This window comes from Camelus bactrianus, chromosome 8 (genome assembly GCF_048773025.1).
Source record: "Camelus bactrianus isolate YW-2024 breed Bactrian camel chromosome 8, ASM4877302v1, whole genome shotgun sequence".
NCBI classification, from domain to species: Eukaryota; Metazoa; Chordata; class Mammalia; order Artiodactyla; family Camelidae; genus Camelus; species Camelus bactrianus.
Genome location: NC_133546.1, coordinates 71,012,946 through 71,034,092, shown reverse-complemented (window position 1 = coordinate 71,034,092; position 21,147 = coordinate 71,012,946). Strand labels below are relative to the sequence as shown.

The window sequence follows — 21,147 nt, the reverse complement described above, 5'->3', positions numbered from 1 at the left end:
ACTTTTCAAATTTGCTTAAGCTAGAATAGTATCTTAAATCAACAGCAACTACAATTGACGTAAATGGCCAGAGAAAGACTAATTTAAATACATGTGTCCAAGACAGCAGCTAATACTTTTTTGAGGTGTCTTGATATCCTAGGGTTACTGGGGAAGCCATGGTAGTGAAATTTGATTCTCTTCCTGGATAATGGAAAAGTCAGTTTTATATTAAAAGATACTATATTTTTAGGTAAAGTACATAGTGTTGAAATCTAGCCCTGTATTGTTCAAAATGGTATCTTTGAACACATTCAGACTTGTGAGTTTTGGTTTGGTTTTTCAAATAACTTACTGAAAATGCTATTTTACATTTGATAGAGTGTTGTTTTCTTTCTCTTTTTTTGGCTGTATCTCTACTCCATCTCTTTCTTTTATCAACCCTGCTATCACTCCTGTCCATCTCCCATCCTCTGTTGCCTTGGGTTGTGAAAAATTAACTATGCACCAGCTTAGCACACATTCAATTATATTGCCTCATCTGTGCTGCCTAGGATTCTGATTTGTGAACTGTCAGATCCATCCTCTTTCTCGTCAAAATATATTTTGACTTTATTATATATGGTCCAACCATCTGTCACACTGACAATCCCAATATATGCTCTTTCTTTTAGACTATCTCCATCGTTAAAATTGAACACACTGCTCTGTTTTCTTCCTACCTAAAGCGGATCATTTTTCTCCTCCATCACAGACTGAAATCCTCAACTGTGGAGCCATTTCTATCCCGCTATACTGTTTATTATGTTGAAACATTTACAGCCCGGTTGACAACATTTTAGCTTCTCCCTAAATCCACGATTTATTTTATTTGTACAGCATGCGTTGCTCTGGAAACTGTGTAATGTTTGAATAAACTGACTGCATTTCCTGGATGTTAGACTCTAGGAAATCATCTCCATAAACTCAGTTTTGTTCTGAATGCTGTCTGGTTTGAAGTTAGGAAAACCTGTAAGGCCTAGATACAATGGAACCAAAATTCAAATTTACAATAAGAAAACTAAACCAGAATTTCCATGTGATCATTGTAGCTGTCAAACATAGTCTTATAAAGATCATTCTTGGTACTCTATATTTTTTAGCTAATTAACCTCAAAAGTACCCTTTTAAGATTAGCAAGCTATTCTTTCCTATTCATGCCTAGTGTATAATTTTCCCTCATTTCCAAAAAGATGATAGGTAGAGTAGAATGAATTAATTTGAAAGGAAGTCATGTTCCGCTGGGAATGTGAGCCCTCTGAAGCAAGGGGATTTGTTCTGCCCCTTGGTGTGTTCCCAGTGTGTGTAACACTGGCCCCCTAAGGCCATCAGTCAACATTTTTTGAAAGATGGAATGAACGTTCTCAAAGAATAAGTCTTATTCCCCACTCTGAGACTGTTTACTTCTTCCCCTTAAGATTCTTTTATCCAGCAATTCAAAATAAGATTTGACCTCTCATTTCCTTTTCCTTTGCTCTGATGTTACCTTCTCAACCAGGCCTTCCATGGCCACCCTGTTTAAAATTTCAGTTTCCCCTGGAACCCTCTGTCCCCTACTCCCTCTTTCCCACTTTTCCCCACTCTCTTTTACCACTTCCATTTACAGCTATGATAGATACTACCTATTTAATTTTGACTGATTGATTGATCATTGTCCGTCAACCCTCCTGAATGTAAGGGCCATAAAGGACAGATGTTCGCGTCTGTTTTTTCATTGTTACTGTCTTTGGTACCAAATCAACAGTGCTGAGAATGGCACCTTCCACTTTGCAGACTCTTGATAAGTAGTTGTAGAGTAAAAAGAATAATTGGCATATTTGGCTTAGAGAAGATTAGAGTGATTTAGTATTTTCCTTTTAGTTTACGGAATATACTGACCAGTCTTAGATCTCTAAAAATGTGCTTAACAATATGAAATAAGCTCATTGTACCTTATTTAGGTTGTCATAAAATTTAAGCAAATTTTTGTACATTTAGACACTTAAAGAGAACACCAAAGGAGGGACCAAAAATCATTTTAAAAATTAGTTATATAAATAGGAAATAGATTGATTGATAGATTGATAGAAATAAAGATAAGGATAGATTGCCTGTGGGGGCTACAACTAGCACTGAGACTCCTCCAACCATTGTATTAAAGGAGTCTCAAAATATATTGATTTTGATTTTTTTCCTTCTCACTAATATGATCTTCTTCTAGAACCTATTCTTCTTTCCCAGCCTATTTGTCTTACTAAATATATTCTATCTACCCATGAAACAAAAAAAAATAAATACATAAACTCTATGAGGCAGGAAGGAAACCTGATTTAAGAGGAGAAACTGAGATGTAACTGCTTAGGTATTTGCGAAATATGATTGCCATAGCAACTATGTTAGAAATGTATGTGTTTTATTAGAAATATACTTGTTACATGAGGCTTCCCAGAGATGTCCACATCCTTGTCCTAGAGTGTGTGACTCTGCAAAGTGGACTTTGCTAATATAATTAACTAAGGATCTGAGATGGGGAGAGAGCCTGGACTTTCCAGGTGGGACAGTGTCACAGGGGTCCTTACAAAAGGGAATCAGGAAGGTTGTGGTGGGCCAGTGAGATGTGGTGACAGAAGCAGAAGTCAGAGAAGAATTTGCAGGTAACACACTGCTAGTATTGAAGATGGAGGGAGGAAGGATCTTTGTGGGCCAAGGAGCACTGGTGGTCTCTAGCAGCTGGAAAGGATGAAGAAACATATTCTCCTCAGAGTCTCCAGAAGAAACACTGTGCTCTGACACAGTGAGGCCCATATTGGTCTTCAGACCTCCAGGATGGTAGTGTTACCCTAAAAGGGGAAAGGAAAAAGATCCCAGTTCTTGTCTTAGCTGAAAGAGAAGAATTCAGGCAGGAGACAGAAGCATTGTGTGACAAAAGATTTCAAAGGGTTTTACCAGCAAAGGAAAGTACGTCTCCAAGAACAGGAGGCGGGCTGATTCAAGTGTGGAAGAGCTGCAGTCTTTGTTTGCCCCTTCTCTTACACCCTCGCTTAGAGGGGGTCTCTTGATTGACTGATGGCTCTTGCCCCTGGAGCGCTTAGTCATGTTCATCCCCTTTTGCGCATGTCCTTACATGATGCACACAGAAAAGAACATGGTTGGGGGGGGGGGATAAACCACAATGCTGATTATATCACAATGAGCATTGGATCATGTCCAGTTAGGTCCTTGTCACTACTGCGCAGTTGTGGCCATAGGGTTCTTACCAGTTTCTTGCTGGCACTCATTTAGGGGAAGTAAAGCCCCTTTATGCTGAAGGTGGTCATATCACCATCTTTTGGACCACCATCCCTCTCCTCTATCTTCTCCTCCTGGTGCCCCCACTTATCTAACTACCTAACAGCAAGAGAATAAATTTCTGTTGTTTTGAGACCCAATTGTGTAGCAAGTTGTTAAGTGTCAATAGAACACATACATAGTCTTACACCTTTTTATTATCCTTCCAACTGCAAGCGTTCAGGATCTACTTATGTTACCGAGTCCAGACTTGTTCTGCTCACAACAAGCCAATAAATCAGGAGATGAGGTTCTGGGGCAAGGAATAGCAAGTTTATTTGGAAAGCCGATAGACCAAAAAGATGGCAGACTCATGTCCTGGAGAACCATCTCCCCCAAGTCACAATTCAGGCTCCTTTTGTACTAAAAAGAGGAGAGGTTATGCTTGGTTGTTACAGACTTCTTGGTACAGGAATTCTTTGTTCTTGAAATCCTTCGTTCTTGCAGCTGTTCACATGGGTCAGATCATGGTGTCCCTGTAAACCTCCAACAAAACAAATAGTATTTTCCATTCTGCAACTTGTTGTCTTTATATGAATGGAAAAGTGTTAATATCCTTAAAGCTCAGAGCCTTCCTGTCTATTTCAGGCTATAGGCAGCATTCTTTTACAAACAGTGTAGAACCAGCAAGGCTGAGCCTAGGAAATAGAGAACAAGGTAAAAACCAAAGGAACAGATCTAATACGGAGTCAGATTTGGTTTTTTTCCATTACACTTACACCCAGTTAACAATCTTTAGTAACACATAAAGAATGACTGGCCTTAAACTACTCTGGGGGCAAATGAAGTTTGTTTGTGGTGCCCTTCCCTTCTTCCCAAGGTTTATTTCTCTGGGGCTTTTCCTCTATTCCTTTCCTGATCCCCCTGCAGGTGGTAACTGATGATTAATTGTTACATTAAAAAAAAAAAACCTTAAAATATTACTACATTCAGGATTGAATTCAGGTTTAAAGGAATCTCTAATATAGAGAAAATCTTTTTTGTCCAGAAACATTATTTTTTGATGAAATATGTTAAACGCTTTATATTTTTACAAGGAATCCAGTCCATATACCTCACCCAGAGCCAAAGCTGAAAAGGGATGACTCTAGAGGTTCTGTTTAGTAAATGCAATTTGGTTAAAAATCATATCCTTTCTTACCCAATAACAATGTTCTCTTCTCTTAATGAGAACTATAAATATTTAATAGTAGTAATAATGATAAAGCCTACATTAGATTTCTATTGTTGCCAATATCAATTACCACAAGCCTAGCCCTTTAAGACGTCACAAACATATTATCCCACAGCTCAGAAAAATGTTGGGCTAGTTTGGTTTCTCTGCTCCACTTTCACACGATGGAAATCAAGTGTCAGCTGGCTGGGAAGAATCTGCCCTAACCTCATGCTGATTACCAGCAGAATTCAATTCCTTACAGATGTCTGGCTGGACTTTCCTTTTCCTTGCTGCCCTTCAGTCTGTAGCCCCTCCTCAAAGCTTCCTTCCTCCCACTTCACAATCCCCCTTCCATCTTCAAATCACCAATCACATGCCAGGTCCTTCTCTTGAACCCTTTGTTGCCAAAACACAGCCTCCCGTACCCCACTTACCAAATTGAGACTCAAGGACAGAGTTCTGGATGAAGTAGAAAAAGCAACTTTCTTTCTTTGCCAGGCAGAGGAGGTCACAGTGGGCTAATGCCTCCAAGACTGTGAGCCTGCCGGGAAGAGAAGGTAGGGGGTTTTATTGTAAGAGTTCAAGGAGCAGCCCTGGTTTCCATAGCGATAACATACAGGGTAACAACTTGTTGCAAAGTTGTCCTCCTTTCTGTGGATAACAGCAATCCCCTTGCTTCTGCTGGGTATCATGTTCACCTCTGACTTTGGAACTCTTCTAATATCCTTGTGCCTAGAACACAGGTGTTCATGAAAGGGGTGTGTGGAAAAGTGCTCTAGAGAAAAACATGGACAGCTTAAAATCAGGTTGATTTATGCTTCTGGTGTTTTAAGTGGGCTGAGGCCTGAGAACTCATGCTGCAGTGTGTGCACAGGCTGGGACAACAGAATACAAAGAAAACATAAGGGGCTAAAAATAATGGCAGACACACGCCACTGGCATGAGTTATAAACTACAAGATGCACAAAACACCCAACCGCTGCCTCTGAGGTGTGGGGAGCAAAATGAGGAGGATGGGCGTATCGCCGAGTTCCCCTGTCCTCCCCAGCCCAATCCTGGTCAGCAAAAGCATGAGAAAAACCCTTTCAACTATTATACAGTTAAACAGTTACAAACACCATTACAAGCACCAGATGGTCAATAATGACACTCTCTGAACTCTCCTTCTACTGTATCTCTCTGACTCCAGCCTGAGAAATTTCTCTGCTTTTAAGGGCTCATGTGGTTACACTGGGCCTGCCTGAGATTCCAGGATACTCTTCCAATTGATTTGATGGTCTAAGAGCTTAATTATGCTCATTTTTTCACATTAAAAAAAAAGATGTTCACAGATTCCAGTGATCTGTGTGCATGCAGACACCTTTGGGGGCTATGATTCTGCCAACCACGACAGGTGACAAGTACAAAATGCTGTGATGTTCGTGGTGTGTGCTGAATGCTCGAAGCACACCATTTCTTTAATTCTTCAACAGCCCTGTGACATTGATGCCACTCATCTTCCCTTTCCCCAGAAGAGGAAAGAGTACTGGAGACGTGCATGTTACCTGGCCAAGTTCAGGGATAGAGTCAGTTCTGGCTATGCAGCAGATGCATTCCTAAAAAGTACTTCACTATGCAAAGTCACACAAGGAAAACTACAAGCCTTGTGTGAAAGATGCAATAAAATGCATAACATTCAACAGGTTAAAAAAGATAAGAAACTGATAAGAGCGGTAGTACTGTTACCAGGAAGAGGGGAATAAAAGTTACCTTGGTTCTTAGTCACCCAAAAAAATAAATAAATAAATTTTTAATGAGACAGAAAGCGTGATATAAACAAGATTTTATTAGTAAAGTGAAAAGTTAGTACACTCCCAAGAGTTGGGAGCAGGACAATCCATGTGAGTAAAAATGGTACCTCTCCTGTGTTTTCCCTGTTTTAATATCCTGGCTTAGGGGGCCTTTTCATGATTGATTGAGTCACGGCTCAGGTTCTTTGAGTGCCCAGGCTGACTGACAGCTCCTGTTCCTTGTGCTCAGGCACACCCATCTCTTTTGCACATGTTTTTAACCCATGATGCTTTTACCCATGATGCACACAGAGAAACCTACGGGAAAGGGCTCAAACTGCAATGTTAATTACATGATAACAAGCATTGGGTCAAGTTAGTGGGTCCTTCTCTCCACTGTGCAGCTGCAGTGCTGGATCCTAGCTGGCTTATTGCTGGCCCTCATTTAGAGAAATTAAAAAATTTTGGAGTATCTTATCCTGAGCACAGGCATACTGCTTTTTTCTGGATGGCTCCCTCCCCCTTCCTCTCCCCTTGCCTGGTGCTCATTTCTATCCAACTGCCTAACAGTACAGTGATATACACGTGAAATACTTAATAAAATGTTAACAATTACATTAAATATGATCTTTACCTTGAAAAAGGTCTTAAGTTTGCTTTTGGAAGTGGGCAGTGGAGGAGTTCGGCTTGTGGGTTATTCTGAAGCACTGGCAAGAGGTTCAGATTTCTACCTGAAATTAGATGGAAGGTGTGACTGGAGGTGCATGAGTGTGGCTCTTTAGACACATGGTGAACTGAGGTCACTGATAAATGTTTGAGGGCTGTGTGTGGATGTGCACGTGTGTGTTTGCATTTTGTGGACTCCCACGCAGCTCCGTTCAGCCCAGTGCAGTTTTCTGCATTCCCCTAGGGCTCCTTGGGGAGGAATTCGTGCATAAGCAAACACGAAATTCACATTATGCTCAGATTGTTCTTTAATACATCAATTACATTAGAATAAATTTGTGTTTACCAAACAAGTGTCATAGCCAAACTGACTCCAGTGAGAGGCAGACTAGCTCAGAGCAGTGACATTCCGCAAGAGAGCCTGAGCCCATTAAATACGTATGCATACCCTGAATGCATCACAGGAGACAATAGGAAAGGGAAATAAAAATAATTTGGGGGAATTTCCACACTGAGATGGAGTTTAATATATTTTATCACCCTTTCTCGAGATCTTTTGAGGTAGTGACTCTCATGGTAAGGCAAATAAATCACCATTCTACCGCAATTTCTGGCTTTGCTCTACTTTAAGCCCAAGTGTGAACACCCATAGCCATCACATGATGGGATTTTGAGAAAAACCGTATAGCATAGTTTTAAAGTGCATGCACTTGGATTTGATATACTCTTTTTTAAGCAAACAGAAAGACCTCTTTTCCTTAAGCTGAAGTTTGTTTTTGTCACCTACACCTTAGCACAGCTATCAAGAGAGGAGGTGGAGGTGGGGGTGAGATTAGATGAACACTGTCAATTGCTTAGTGAGTTCTAGGCACTTGATACACAATCTACTTTTGTGCCCCCAGCAACTGGAGTGAGGGTATTAAACTATTCATTGTATATATATTATGCAAATAAGTCTCAAGAAAGTCAAATAACTTTCCCCACATCACACGTCATTCAACTGAGGGAGGAGGATTTTAAAGCATGTCTTTCTGTTGAAAATGAGGACCACTCCATCATATTTCTTCCACATAAAGCCTGACGCATGCAAAACCTAAAGTATGTTTTCACTCTAGTTACTCCTTATCTGAATCTGTAAACTAAGTTCAGTAAATATAAAAATAAACATGTTATCATATCTTCCCAAAATAACTTTCCTCTTTTTTTCTCTCATTGTTATTAATATGATCAATCAGTCACTCAAGCCTAAAATCCTCCCTCAGCCACCACAAGCAGTAATTTATAAGTTCTTTTTGATTATTAAAGTCTTTCTAGAATCTTTCTTTCTACTTTTTAGCCAACGTTCTAATGCAGACCCTATCACCTCCAACTATATTACTGAAATAATGCCAACTTGTTTTTCCTAGAAAGAGAGGAATCTCCAGAATCCACTTTTTCAGATTCACCTACAAAATACCAACAGACTTAGCTTGCTATTGTGATATCTGTAGCCCATGAAAACAATTTGGGCTCTGGAAATGAGCCCTTAAAAAAAAACAAAGAAAATAAAGAAATTTACATTTGGGACATGATGCCCGCAGTAATGCATTTTGTGCATATTTCCCCCAGATTATTAGTTTCATGGAGCTTTTCCAAAGTAGGATAGTCCCTTTCCAGGAACTCTGGAATAAGAAATACAGGAAATTCGTAGCTAGCACATGGGTCTCACAGAGTCACCCAGAAATCCCAAAGGTTTCAGCGTTGCAGATCTGCCCTTTAATAAACATGTGCACATGAATTGCAGGTCCATATTTCTTTCTGCTAAATCTCCTATACTCCCAGAGATTCCTGCTGCCAGCTGCTGGACTCGATGCTTTTGGGAAACTGTTATTAGTTGAATAAATAATTAATACCTAGGCTTTTATAAACACATGAAGAAAACCTCTTCCTTTTGAACAAATGGAGAGAATAGTAAACCCTTTACTCAAAATCCTATTCAAAAATAATGCCATTTAAAGACCAAGCGCGGGGCACAATTGTCAGTATCCATGCTGACAGTCACAAAGAGAATTTTGAAAGCAGTCACCTTCCATGCAGAGACTGCAGGTGATCACTGTTCCCATCCAGACCTGGATTGTAAGTAAATTGGACTTGGAGAGGGAGTGAGTACGAAATGAGTATTTTCCTGCTGCAGTTGTGGAAAGCATATTCTGAAACCCAAAAAGGAATGCTCCTCAATGTTTCAGTATGCTTGAACGAATATTTACTGCTTTGATTTTCTATTTATTGCCCATAATGCTGGCATTTTAGGACATAAAGTTACTTCACAAAGTCATGCTGGTGCCCTCATTTAAAAAATGCATTTTCCTTGTCTGTTTTACACTTCAAAAGATGGATGGGGACCTGTGGGTGCTTGAACCTCGTTCGGCGTGGTTTATGAATATTTTGAGTGCATCAGTGGTGCTGGATGCTTTCAGAATGCCTTGTTCTAACAGTTGTTTTGATGTGTGGCTCTATGAATTTGATCTTTTGAAACAAACTGTGCGGCATTGCATCACCTTGGAGAATTTGGCTCTTACAAGGTTGCTTTCTGCCTCACCTTAGAGCCTTTCCTGGGCTTGGTACTGAAATATCTTAGCCTTCCCAGTGTTTGAAACAGGATGCAAGAGAGACGAATAAATTGTTCAGAAAATGACTGCAATGGCACTGGTGGAACTCGTAATGAAGGAGTCGCTCTGTTGTAATTTGCAACGTTTAGATATAAGAAGACTTACATAGTTGGTGCTATTTGGGGATAAATATACACAAAATTCAGAAATTTGGGGGTGGGAGAAGGTATAGCTCAGTGGTAGAGCGTGTGCTTAGGATGCACAGGGTCCTGAGTTCAATCCTCAGTACCGCCATCAAAAAGGAATGAATGAATGAATGAATGAATGAATAATAAACCTAATTACCCCCCCAAAAAATAAGAATTAAAAGAAAAAAATTTTTAAGAAAGAAATTTCACTGGATTCATTCCCTGTTTCTGGAATATTAATTTACAACTCTCTATATTTCTCTAACTCCCTTTTAAAAGAAGTTCTGGCCTTTTTCACTTCTTATTTTTGCAAGGTCTTCATTTTGTTCTCAATATGAAATTCCCATACGAACCCCCACCCAATCCCCTCCGCCTCAGGCTCTTGTACCTTTATCGTCACTACCATGAAATCATCCTCTCATTGCAATTGGAGTTCTCTTTCTGGAATAGATCCATTATATTTCCACCAACACCTTTCTCTCCTTAATCAAGGCAGGCTCTGATGTATGCTTCACCTGCTCCACGTGCCTCATGTGTCACTGCTCCCATGTAAACTCTAGTTGAGCCAAATTAAGAATGTCTCTTGTATTCACATCCACACACACCTTTTCTCATCTGCATGCATTCACACAAGATTTTTTTTCACATTATGGAATAGCATATTCTGAATAATATTTACATTTTTCACCTAGCTATCTACTTTGGATTTATTATTTAAAACTTGTTTTGTGCTTCCATCTATTTATTTATCACAGTAGTTTTGAAGTACCTGCCATGACCTAAGCACTGTGCTTCAAACTAAGGGTATAAAAATAAATAAAATGCATTTTTTTTAAGCAAATCCATAAGACTTCCATGATAATCACCTCCCTGCTCTGACTCATGGACACAAAAGAAAGTATTCAGTCCAGTCTCTTCTACCAATTTACTTTATTATTCTTATACTATTTGACACATTGTACCATATGTGTATGCCAGAATTCCTCCCTCATTAAATCTTACTATATATTTGAATAAATATTTTGTATTTATTTGTTTCTGAAGAATTAAACTAAACAGATAAATGAAGTGATGTATTTTATTTTTTTCAATATTTTCAGCAACATGTAGGACTATGCCAAACACAAAGTTTCTTGGTTAATGGTCTTGGTCATAATGGAGTCATTTGACAAATGTAATAGATTTACCTTTTGACATGTATGTAATACATAAATTCATACATTGCAATTCTCTTAGTTTTTTTTTTCTCCTTAAGGAAATTCAGTGACAAAATTCAACCCTCTACAAATGACTTTGTGCAGACATATATGTGTCATAATATATAAAACAAGGAGTTTAAACAATGCTTTTTTAAAAGTGTGTCAAGTGTCTTCATACAAAGAAATATTTTCTAATTTCTGGAAAAAAAAAAGGAGTTCCTGAGCTCAACTGTTAAAATACAGTGTTGTTTTCTGCTTGAAGCAACTGTCTTAAAGCCTTTATTTATTTTCGTGCAAATCAAAGACTGGTGCAATCAATTGTTGAGCTGAACAATGTCTTTTTAATTATTAGCAACGGAATGTCCAACTACAGAATTAACACCTGGTTCGTGTTCTGCTGAGATGAAGTGACCTTGTCAGAAAAAATTGTACTTTCTGCAGAAATCTCTGTACCTCCAACTTACAGTACAATATTTTTCAAGGCAATCCTTTTCCTCAGTCCTTGGACATCAGGTAGATGAAATCCCTGTGTAACTTTCAGGTTTATTAGGGGTGGCAGCAAGTATATTATTTCATAAAGTGAAAACCAGGCTGCTGCTTCTGAACTATAAAATAAGTTGTCCTGACCGTAACTCAAGCTAGCCCCGAGACCTTTTGTGTGCACCTGCATCTGCTCCATAGAAACAGGGGCAATGTGAAATAAAAGGTGGTCTCCCCAGCCACGTCCTGAGGGGAGCACCATGTGAACAAGTGGGATTCTTTCTTGGGATGTACAGTATCCTTGCATGTAAATACCAACCACCGGTATTTGTGATGTGGGAATGATGCTAAGTGGCCACTTACTCGTTTTATCTCTCAATTGTTCCCTTCTAAAATTTTTATTATTTTTTATTAAAGTATTTACAATGTGTCGATATCTAGCATACAGCATAGTGATTCAGTTATACCTCTCTCTATATATTACTTTTCATATTCTTTTTCATTACAGGCTATTAAAAGGTATTTAATATAGTTTCCTGTGCTACACAGTAGGAATATAGTAGTATTTATTTAATTAATTAATTTATTTATTCATCTTTTTTTTTACTTTTTTATTTTTGAATCTAGTTCCCTGTGCTATACAGAAGAAACTTGCTTATCAATTTTATATATAGTAGTTAGTATCTGCAAATCTTGAAGTCCCAATTTATCCCTTCCCACCCTCCTTTCCCCCTGGTAACAATAAGTTTGTTTTCTGTTTAAACTCAGAACTCTCATATTTCATTAGGTAATATTTTGAAAGTTATTGGATTCTTTAAAGCATCCTTACTTATTGTCCCAAGTAAAGATGAGTTCTCTTGTGACTAAGCTGTTAAAGAAATATGAATACCATTCATGATTCATGACATTTACCATTGATTTCCTGAAAGTAGCAGAATAAAGTGGTATTACACCCTGAAACTCATTTTTTCCTCCAGAATCTGAGATTACATGAAAGCTGTTCAATTCACTCCCATCTATTTCTGCTCAAACTCCTCAAAACCTCCACTTGCCTGTCTCACAGGCCAGATGGCCCTATTCTTCCAAGTCTTTACTAATTTAAATCCATCTCGTGTTTTATAACTTCCTTGAATTAAGTTGCTTATCACCTATGATTCCTTATGGGAGTTTTATCATCTCAGTTCTTATGTTCAAGTGTTTAATCCATTTGAGTTGATTTTTTTGTATGGTGTAAGATAGTGGATTTGATTTTGACACACTTACTTGTTAACTGATCAAGCTTGGGTTAATTACTTAATTTTTCTGTACCTAATACTTCTCAATTTTACAGTGAGGATTTTATCACTAAACGAACTGAATAACTGTGTCCCTTTTTATAAGATGTTTTTGTTAGCATACTTTTTTTGCCTCCACTTTCCAAAATGAAATATTTACTTTTAGAAGTACATCTCTTACAGTGTATTCATATTTTATTGATTCTTCATATTTCAGAAAACTAATTTAACATCCTAACTCTGGATGTATCAAGAAAAAATTATAATAAGCCACAAAGTAGATTCCTAGATTCTTAGCTGAAGGGCACTCTCACACACACATAAACTATTTTAAAAACATCTTGGAAATAAGCCTAAAAGAGTGCCACCAGCAAGATTACCGGTTTGCAGTAGCTCATGATTTATTTATTTTCATGGTGTGAAGTTAAAATAAATGGTCTATCATATTAATGAATACCTCACGTTTTAATAAGAACAATGTGTTCCTGCATACTTCCCCTCCAGGACAAACTTTCATACCTGGCATCTGGCTTGTTCACACAATCTAGCTTTTCCTTTGGGGACTTCAATGTTCTACACAACTGATGTCTAATACCAGCATTAGAATCTCCATTGCTTCAGGAATGCCTAGAGGTGGTCTATGGTAAATGATCTGATTTTCCTAGCAGAGGGATACATATGGACAAAGATACTGTGTTTAAAATAATTAGGTAGCTTATTGAATATAAAATGTTTCTATAAAATGCTTAAAAGTAGGTAAATTTATAGACTTACAAAATGGGAACAGTGAAACAAGGAGAAAATATTTTCATAAAGGAGGATGGTAATGCCAGCTAACTGGATATATAGAAAAAATTTTCAGGATGAATTCCATCAAACATTATTTTTAAGCTTAGACAATGATCAATATTTAAGAGGATGCAGGTTATTTTTAAAATATTTTTGCATATTTATCAAGAAAAATCCTTTGGAAGTTTGCTTTCTGAAAACACTGTGACCACTACTATTACTTTTATAATGCACAATTTTATAGATCTCATGTTTTTATTTGGAAAAGCTTGTTATAAAAGGATACATGCTCATTAGAAAAGACAAATACAATTTTTTAAAAACTAATAAAGAAAAATCCTAGCACTCAAACATAATCATGATTGACATTTGGTCATGACTTTTTCAGTTTTATTTTTAATATTATATCTATGTTTATATATTTCGCCAGCTGCACATGGAAAGACAACTTGTTGCATTGCTTATTGCTCTGTTGGGGTGTGTGTGTTTTTGTGTGTGTCTGTGTGTGTGAATCATCTTTGCCCTGTGCTTGAAGTAACTAATACAATATTCATAGTAAACAACGAGATAGCAAGGACTATGAAGAGTTTGAGAGTTCACCTTGTTTGCAAGCTTACAAGTTAGGCTGCTGCAGTTTCACAAATGCTGATAGAACAGCAGAGATGCCCGAGTCAGGGCTGGGGGATTTGATTACAGCTGGCACGTGAGCTTTATGTTTGGTCCCGTCCCTGTCTCTCAGTCCCAGTGAAGAAGGGTCCAGATGATGCTGGGCATCCAGTGGGTTTTCGTCACAGCTGGAAAAATCCAAGTTTAGGAAACCCCAGTCTTTTATAAAGGATGCTAGCAAAACTGCCGAATATTTGTCCTGGAAGGGGACTTTATTCACCGAACCTCCTCCACCCCCAACCCATCCACAGAAAACAGATCTGCCCTTTACTTTGAGGAAGATAAACAATCCTTGTAAAAATAAACAAAAGTCATCCATGAAGACAAATGTCATCAATGTCTCCGTGCATGTGACATGGAAAACTGTATCCCAGCACAGTGATGTAGTTTTAAAGAAGCAGGGCAGATCAGACTCCATCCCTCAGAAGTTAAGACTTGGTGTTATTGAGCCCAAACACGTTCAGTTCACCATACAACAGACCAATAAATCAGGAGATGAGGTGTTGGGACAAGGAATAACAACTTTATTCAGAAAGCAAGCAGACAGAAAAAGTTGGGGACTAGTGTCCTAAAGAACTACCTTCCCCAAGTCAGAATTCAGGCTCCTTTATACTAAAAGGGGAGGAGGTGTGGCTGGTTGCTGCAAACTTCTTGGTGTCAGAAGCCCTTGTTCTTGCAGCTGTCCACGATGTTCCTGTAAACCTCCAGCACCACCAATGGTATCCTCTGTTCCGCAACTTTTTACCTTTGTGTGAATGAGAAAGTGTTACACCCTTACAGATCAGAGCCCTGAGAATGGCTCCTGTATATTTCAGGCTGTAGGTAACATGCTTTACAAAAGGTGCAGATGAGCCCGGGACACAGAGCACAGGGCTAAAGCCAAAGGAACAGATCTAACATGGAGTCAGATTTGTTCTGCCCTATTACATTGGGAGTAAGAAGATTAAGTTATTCTGACCTGATTTATTTAATCAGAGACATAAAATATGGATATCTAATTGTCTACAGTTTTCTTCATATATTAAAATAAGCCAAATATCAGTATAAGCTGTTTGGCATATAGATGGTCTCCACCATTATGTATATAATATTGTATACACATGTATATATAACACTAGACCATTTATAATACTGCCATTTGCAGGAACATTTTTACACCTGTCTATTTATTTTTCAAACCAAATTTCAAGGAGAATTGCAGGGTCCACGACATTTGGGACCACCTGCTTCTCCAGGCCCGCGCATCTGCTCAGAGCCTCTGCTTACACATGTTCACCTGATCTGCTGAGAACTAAAGATTTTGTTAAATAGAACCTTCTCAGTTGTGCTTTGGTAGGCTCCTCTGTTTTTCCAGGCTTTTTGCTTTGTATATTTCTATTTTCTATAATTTCTTAAAGTCCATGAGGAGCCTCGCTGCACTTTATATTCTACGTTAATTCATAATAATCTCCCTACTTTATTTTAAGAAATATTTTAATTCAACTGTACTTTCTACTGATTTTGGTATGGGAAATGTAAGCTGCTTTAACAAAGACATTTCAAAAAAATTGACCTAAAAATGTAGATTTTTCTCTCTCTCTCTCTAATGATCGTCCATTGGTGATCAGACCTTCCTGGCTTGTGGGGCATCTGTGCTCTATGATGTCATTCAATCATTGCTCCCTAATCCCCTCCAGGCTTTAAAAAAAAAAACCCTCATAGGACATTGCCATTAAGTCCAGGAGTCACAGCAGATATTTACCTGCTAGTCTCAGAAGTATAATCATATCCCATTGAATTATATCCTCACCTACCCAAACCTACCTGCATCAAAGGCTGGAAACTATAACCTAGATGACCAGTTATGTAATTAGCTACAGTTCTAGTGAGACAGAAGGAAAGTGTATCAAATATTTTACATATATATGAAATATTTGTACTAGAATATTCCTATTATAATTAAACAAGGTACAGATATAAATGGGATTATAATAAACATACATTTTTCCACTCTTCCCAATATATTTTGTACACTTTTCTACACATGTCCATACATATCTAACTTAATGGTCGAAATGCCTGCTAGTATTCCATACAAATTATTCCAGAATTTTGTTATTGTGAAGAATTTTTTCAGTGAACAACTTTGTTTATATCTTTGTGTAGTCATACAATTATATCCTTATGATTCGTTGCTAGAGGTAAAATTATTTAGGCAGTTGAATAAACTTTGAGGCATACTAAATCACACGGAAAAATTGTTCTTCAGAAAAATATGTACCAATTTTTACTATTCCTTGTGTTCTCCTCTGGGAAAGATGAAATATTTAATCCCCTCTTACTTTCTACCACCTCTACCTCCTCACTACCAACTAATTAACTTTATTGTATTTTGTTTCATTTTTCACTCAGTGTTGATGAGGTCCATACATACATATTTAAAATATGTTATCTTAATCATTGCTTTTGGTTTATAACTTATCATATGTTCCTATAATGATAATTACCACAACTTGGGTGATGCGTTATATATTTAAACACATCCCTACTCATTGCAGTGACTTCACTTAGAATTCCCTATTCCCATCTCTTGATTGTCTAAAATATACTCAATTATTATTTTATGGAATGATACAGGTATTACACTTCCAAAATCTTTGTATATTTGAGATGCCTTCCAATTCCTTTTATGAAAAGGTAAAATTCAGCCCAACTTTTTCCCTTAAAAATAGGAAGATTATTTTTTTTCCATGGGTTCTGCATCCTCATAGGAACGCTGAGTTAAAGGAGGAGAAATAGTTACACGTGGTTTAACATATGTCCTCCACCTCAGTGCCACAGTTAATCTCCAGAGTAGGCATGATTTGCAGTCAGATTTCCTACCCTTGTGTGATCCAACATTTCTCTACAGTATGCCTCTCCAAGAGACATTTCTGAACCTTTCGGGACTCATTCATTACTTTGTAACAAAGCTACATTCCATTTCTAAGTGAGAAAGTTATGTGTCTTCTCTTGCTGTGCTCTTTCAAATTGGTTCAAATTAAATTTTATAGATTCTCTTCAGAGATTGCAATGTGGCAATTTGAAGCATATATGAACTCTTCTGTTTTATTTTTAGCATTCTTGTTCATTTTGTTGAGTTTTAAGAACCAATATGCACTCACACTGGCATCTTCCTACTAGTTGGTGCTTGCAATAAATTCAGGGATTTTTATCATTCTAAAAAGGCTCAAAGAAGAGCTTTAGCTAATTGATAATGATACATCTAACCGTAGCTAAATATTATTTTATTAATATTTTTTGTTGAATTGAAATATAGTACCTGAATAATTATTCTCTAGAAGTGCTAAATTTTTTACATGTTGGATGTTTTACTTCTGATGTGAAAATCTTATTGTCTGAAAAAAAAAAACACACAAAAAAAGTAGATGATGATACTGAATTAGCTTTTTGTTCAAATTCAGCTTTGATAACTGAAAATATCAAAACTGTTTAAAACTATTCACTTTTTTAAATTTGGTGGTTCCTAGTTATATTCTAAGGTGTTTGTTGGGAGAGATTTCTTCATGGGTTCCTCAGGTGTCTGCACATCTTGCAAACAGACACACTGACCACCTTCGTCTTTTTCAGGGTGTTTGTATAACAAGCAGCCTTGGAGGGTAGAGAGTGTCCCTCTCAGGAGCAGAGAACATGTTTGCTCACAGTCCAGTGTAATAAGAAAGTGCCAACCTTAGGGTAATGGTAGGGCAGGTTGGCAGGTCTCACAAAAGGGTTGGGTTTCCACACTCAGGGTTCTTGGCTGTGCCCCCAACCCCCTTCCCGAGCCCCATGCGCCTGAGTCCCTCCACATCTCCCACAGGGAAGCAGAGGAACAGAATGTGAAACTCACACTGCCTGCCAAGCCTTGAGTAACCAAGTTTTTCCTCTTTGACCTTGTTTCTTCTGCCATCCTGTGTGAACCTTGGTATATTATTAACATCTTAGCTTGCGAGCAGAACAACATTTCAGAAACTTCTTAGTTCTTGGAAGAGTGAAAAAATGGTTTAATCACAGTATTACTTAATCATGTATTTCATATTAACAAATAATAACATGTTTTCTTCCTCTCCCTGTTTTATCTATGAGTAAAATATTTTTCCTTCAAGACTTGCTTAGGCATTGCTTTAGCCATTAGGGACTTTGTGACTCCCAGAAACATCTATTCCCCATAGAGCTGGTTAGTAACCTTTCAAAAGTTTCTGTACTGGAATGTTTGAACTTATCTGTTTAAATATTTATGTCCATCTCTATGGTGCACAGTACAGAATATAGCATTAAATATTTAATCAAAGTTTACGAAATAAATAAGTGAATAATGAATGCCCTTTCTGATTTTGTGTTTGCATGGACCTTAAAGGTATAAACGTGAATGAACCCAGATTTCAACAGAGAGAACTTTGGAAACAATTCTGACATGGACATACTTACTCACAGGTGTTCCTTGAGGTGATGCATTTGTCCAGACCTGTTCAAATATTTCACTTAAACAGCTGACTTTGACCTTGATAACATTCTGAACTGATTACCTAAATTGATCAATTTAAGTAAACTTGTGTATATGTGTGTGTGTGTGTGTGTGTGTGTGTGTGTGTAATGATTCATTTACATTTTCTTTTAAGTTTACATTTTACAGTTTTTAATGTTATTTTACATAACTATACGTGTGTGCTTATATACCTTCACAGTAATTGTCCCACACTGAGCACACTGATGAAGTACATTCTTGTCCTTTTGTTTATAGAACAAAATGAAAGACTGGTACTGCAGGCCCCACTCTGCTCTAGCTATGTAGAAAGACTGTGTGATACTCACTTTTTTTCTCTACTTGTAAAAACATCCATCCTTAGGAGCTGTTCTACCTTTCAGACACATTTCTTTCTTTTAAAATGTGTAAAAATGGTCCAAGAATGTTTGAAGTGAAATTACCTTGGAAGGTAAAGAATCCCTTCTTATCTAGGTGATGTTGAATCACATACAATGTTCTGAATTCACAGTTGAGGAGGAAAAAAAATTCATTTTGTGACCAATGCCATAAGGGTAAAAGCTTTACTGCGTTTTACTCTAGTAGTTAGCTGATGAGCACTCCATTCTCAAATTGTTAGAAATACCAAATTGAATCCAACAAAATGGAACATTGTAATAACGTTGTATTTCTGAAAGATGAATCTACTATTGTATTTTAAAGGTATTGTATGTACAATGTAAATCTTTCATTGTATTTTTGAAAGATAAATCTAGTATTGAAAGAAATCTATTTTTTATGTTAATTTTCAGCTACTACCTTTTTACTTTCGGACTTAGAACACCAATAAATTTTCCACAGAAAAAAGTCAGAGCATGATGATTTCAAATTTTACTGTCATTGACTGATATAAATTTGTAAGGCTTTTGAATAATTATGATGTTGCTATTCAAGTCTTCTCATTTAAAAAAATACATTGTCTTTTTATCACTTTATCACTTAGGAGATACATAAATATAACTCTAGATATAATTCTTCTGTCAGTATGTTTTTATAATATTTTCCCATCCATGTCTTTTCTATCAATTTTATGTAGTATATACTTTAAGGAAAAGAAGATTTTAATTTTATCATTATTTGTTAATTTTTTAAAAATTTAATGTATATGCTCTTCATGATGTAAAGAGTATTTGCCAATCATTAAGTCATGGAGACATTATTTGCATTTTCATTAGAAAATTCATCTTTACATCTGTAAAATGTTGAGTTACTTTTTGCATGTGATGTGAGTTAGGATTCAAGGTTCATTTTTTCCTGCATTATGGTATTCAATTGTTCCAGCACAATTCAGTGACAAGGCTTTATTTTATTGTTGAATTACTTTGGCATCTTTGTTGTAACAAAAAAAAACCAAAAAACGCAGTTGACCGTAGAAGTGTGGGTCTATTTCTCGTCTCTCTATTCTGTTACAATAGCTATTTCTCCCTCCTTATTACATCTCATTATCTCAGTGATAGTACCTACTCTATAATAAATCATAAATTAGCAAATGTATGTCTTCCAACACTGTGATAAATTTTCAGAAATCTTTTGCTTTTTCACATAAATTTTAGAATCTGCTTGCCAATTTCCACTTGTTAAATGCTGAAATTAACATCAGGGTGTGTTGAATATTTAAATCAATTTGTGAAGAATGGAAATTTTAAAAAATTGGATCCTTCTGATCAATAAATATGGCAAAATTTCTTTTATTTGGATTTTTAAAAATTACTTTCATTAGCACTCTGCACTTTCTAACATAGAATTAGTTCACATTTTTCTTAAATCAATTCGTATTTATTTTGTGATTTTTGAAGATTTGATTCATATGTATTTTCTTAAATTTTATTTTCACATTTTTCCTTTATATACAGAAATTAAACTGAATTTTATGTATGGGAGCTATGTCTTAAAAAATGACTACGTTTATGTATGAGCTGTCATAGTTGTTCTGTAAATTCATAGGTTTTCTATAAAGAAAATCTTGTTCCCTGTGGATGGAGACATTTTAACTTCTTTTCTATCCAAACTTCATGATTTATACCAGCTAAGCCTTCGATAAAATTTTGAATAAAAGATGGAGAATGGATCTCCTTGCCCTGTTCTTGATCTTAAGTGGCATATTTTCAATATTCCATTATGAACTATGCTACTATGCAAAACAGTAAGGATATTCCTCAAAAGTTAAAAATAGAACTACCATAAGATCCAGTGATCTCACTTCTAGGTAGATATTGGTGGGAGCTGAAATCAGGATCTCACAGGGATATCTACAACACCATGTTCCCCCCAGCGACATTCCCAATGTCAGGACATGAAAGCAACCTAAATGTTTATCGATGGATGACTGAATAAAGAAAATGTTGTATATGCATACAATGAAATAGTATTTGATCTTAAAAAAGAAGGAAATCTTGCCATTTCCAATAACATGGATGAAACTGGAGGACATTATGCCAAGTGAAATGAGCCAGACCCAGAAGAACAAATACTACAATATACCACTTAGATGAGGAATCTAAAACACGC

At 36.9% G+C, this 21,147-nt stretch overlaps 1 protein-coding gene and 1 non-coding gene across 2 annotated transcripts in view; both read left to right on the top strand.

Annotated features, from left to right (window-relative positions):
- EYS (eyes shut homolog) overlaps positions 1-21,147 on the top strand; it is a 1,185,464-nt gene that overhangs the window by 560,363 nt on the left and 603,954 nt on the right. The gene's annotated exons all lie outside the window — the stretch shown is intronic.
- On the top strand, positions 9,719-9,797 carry TRNAP-AGG (transfer RNA proline (anticodon AGG)). Its single transcript has one exon. It is a non-coding gene; the product is annotated as a tRNA-Pro (tRNA).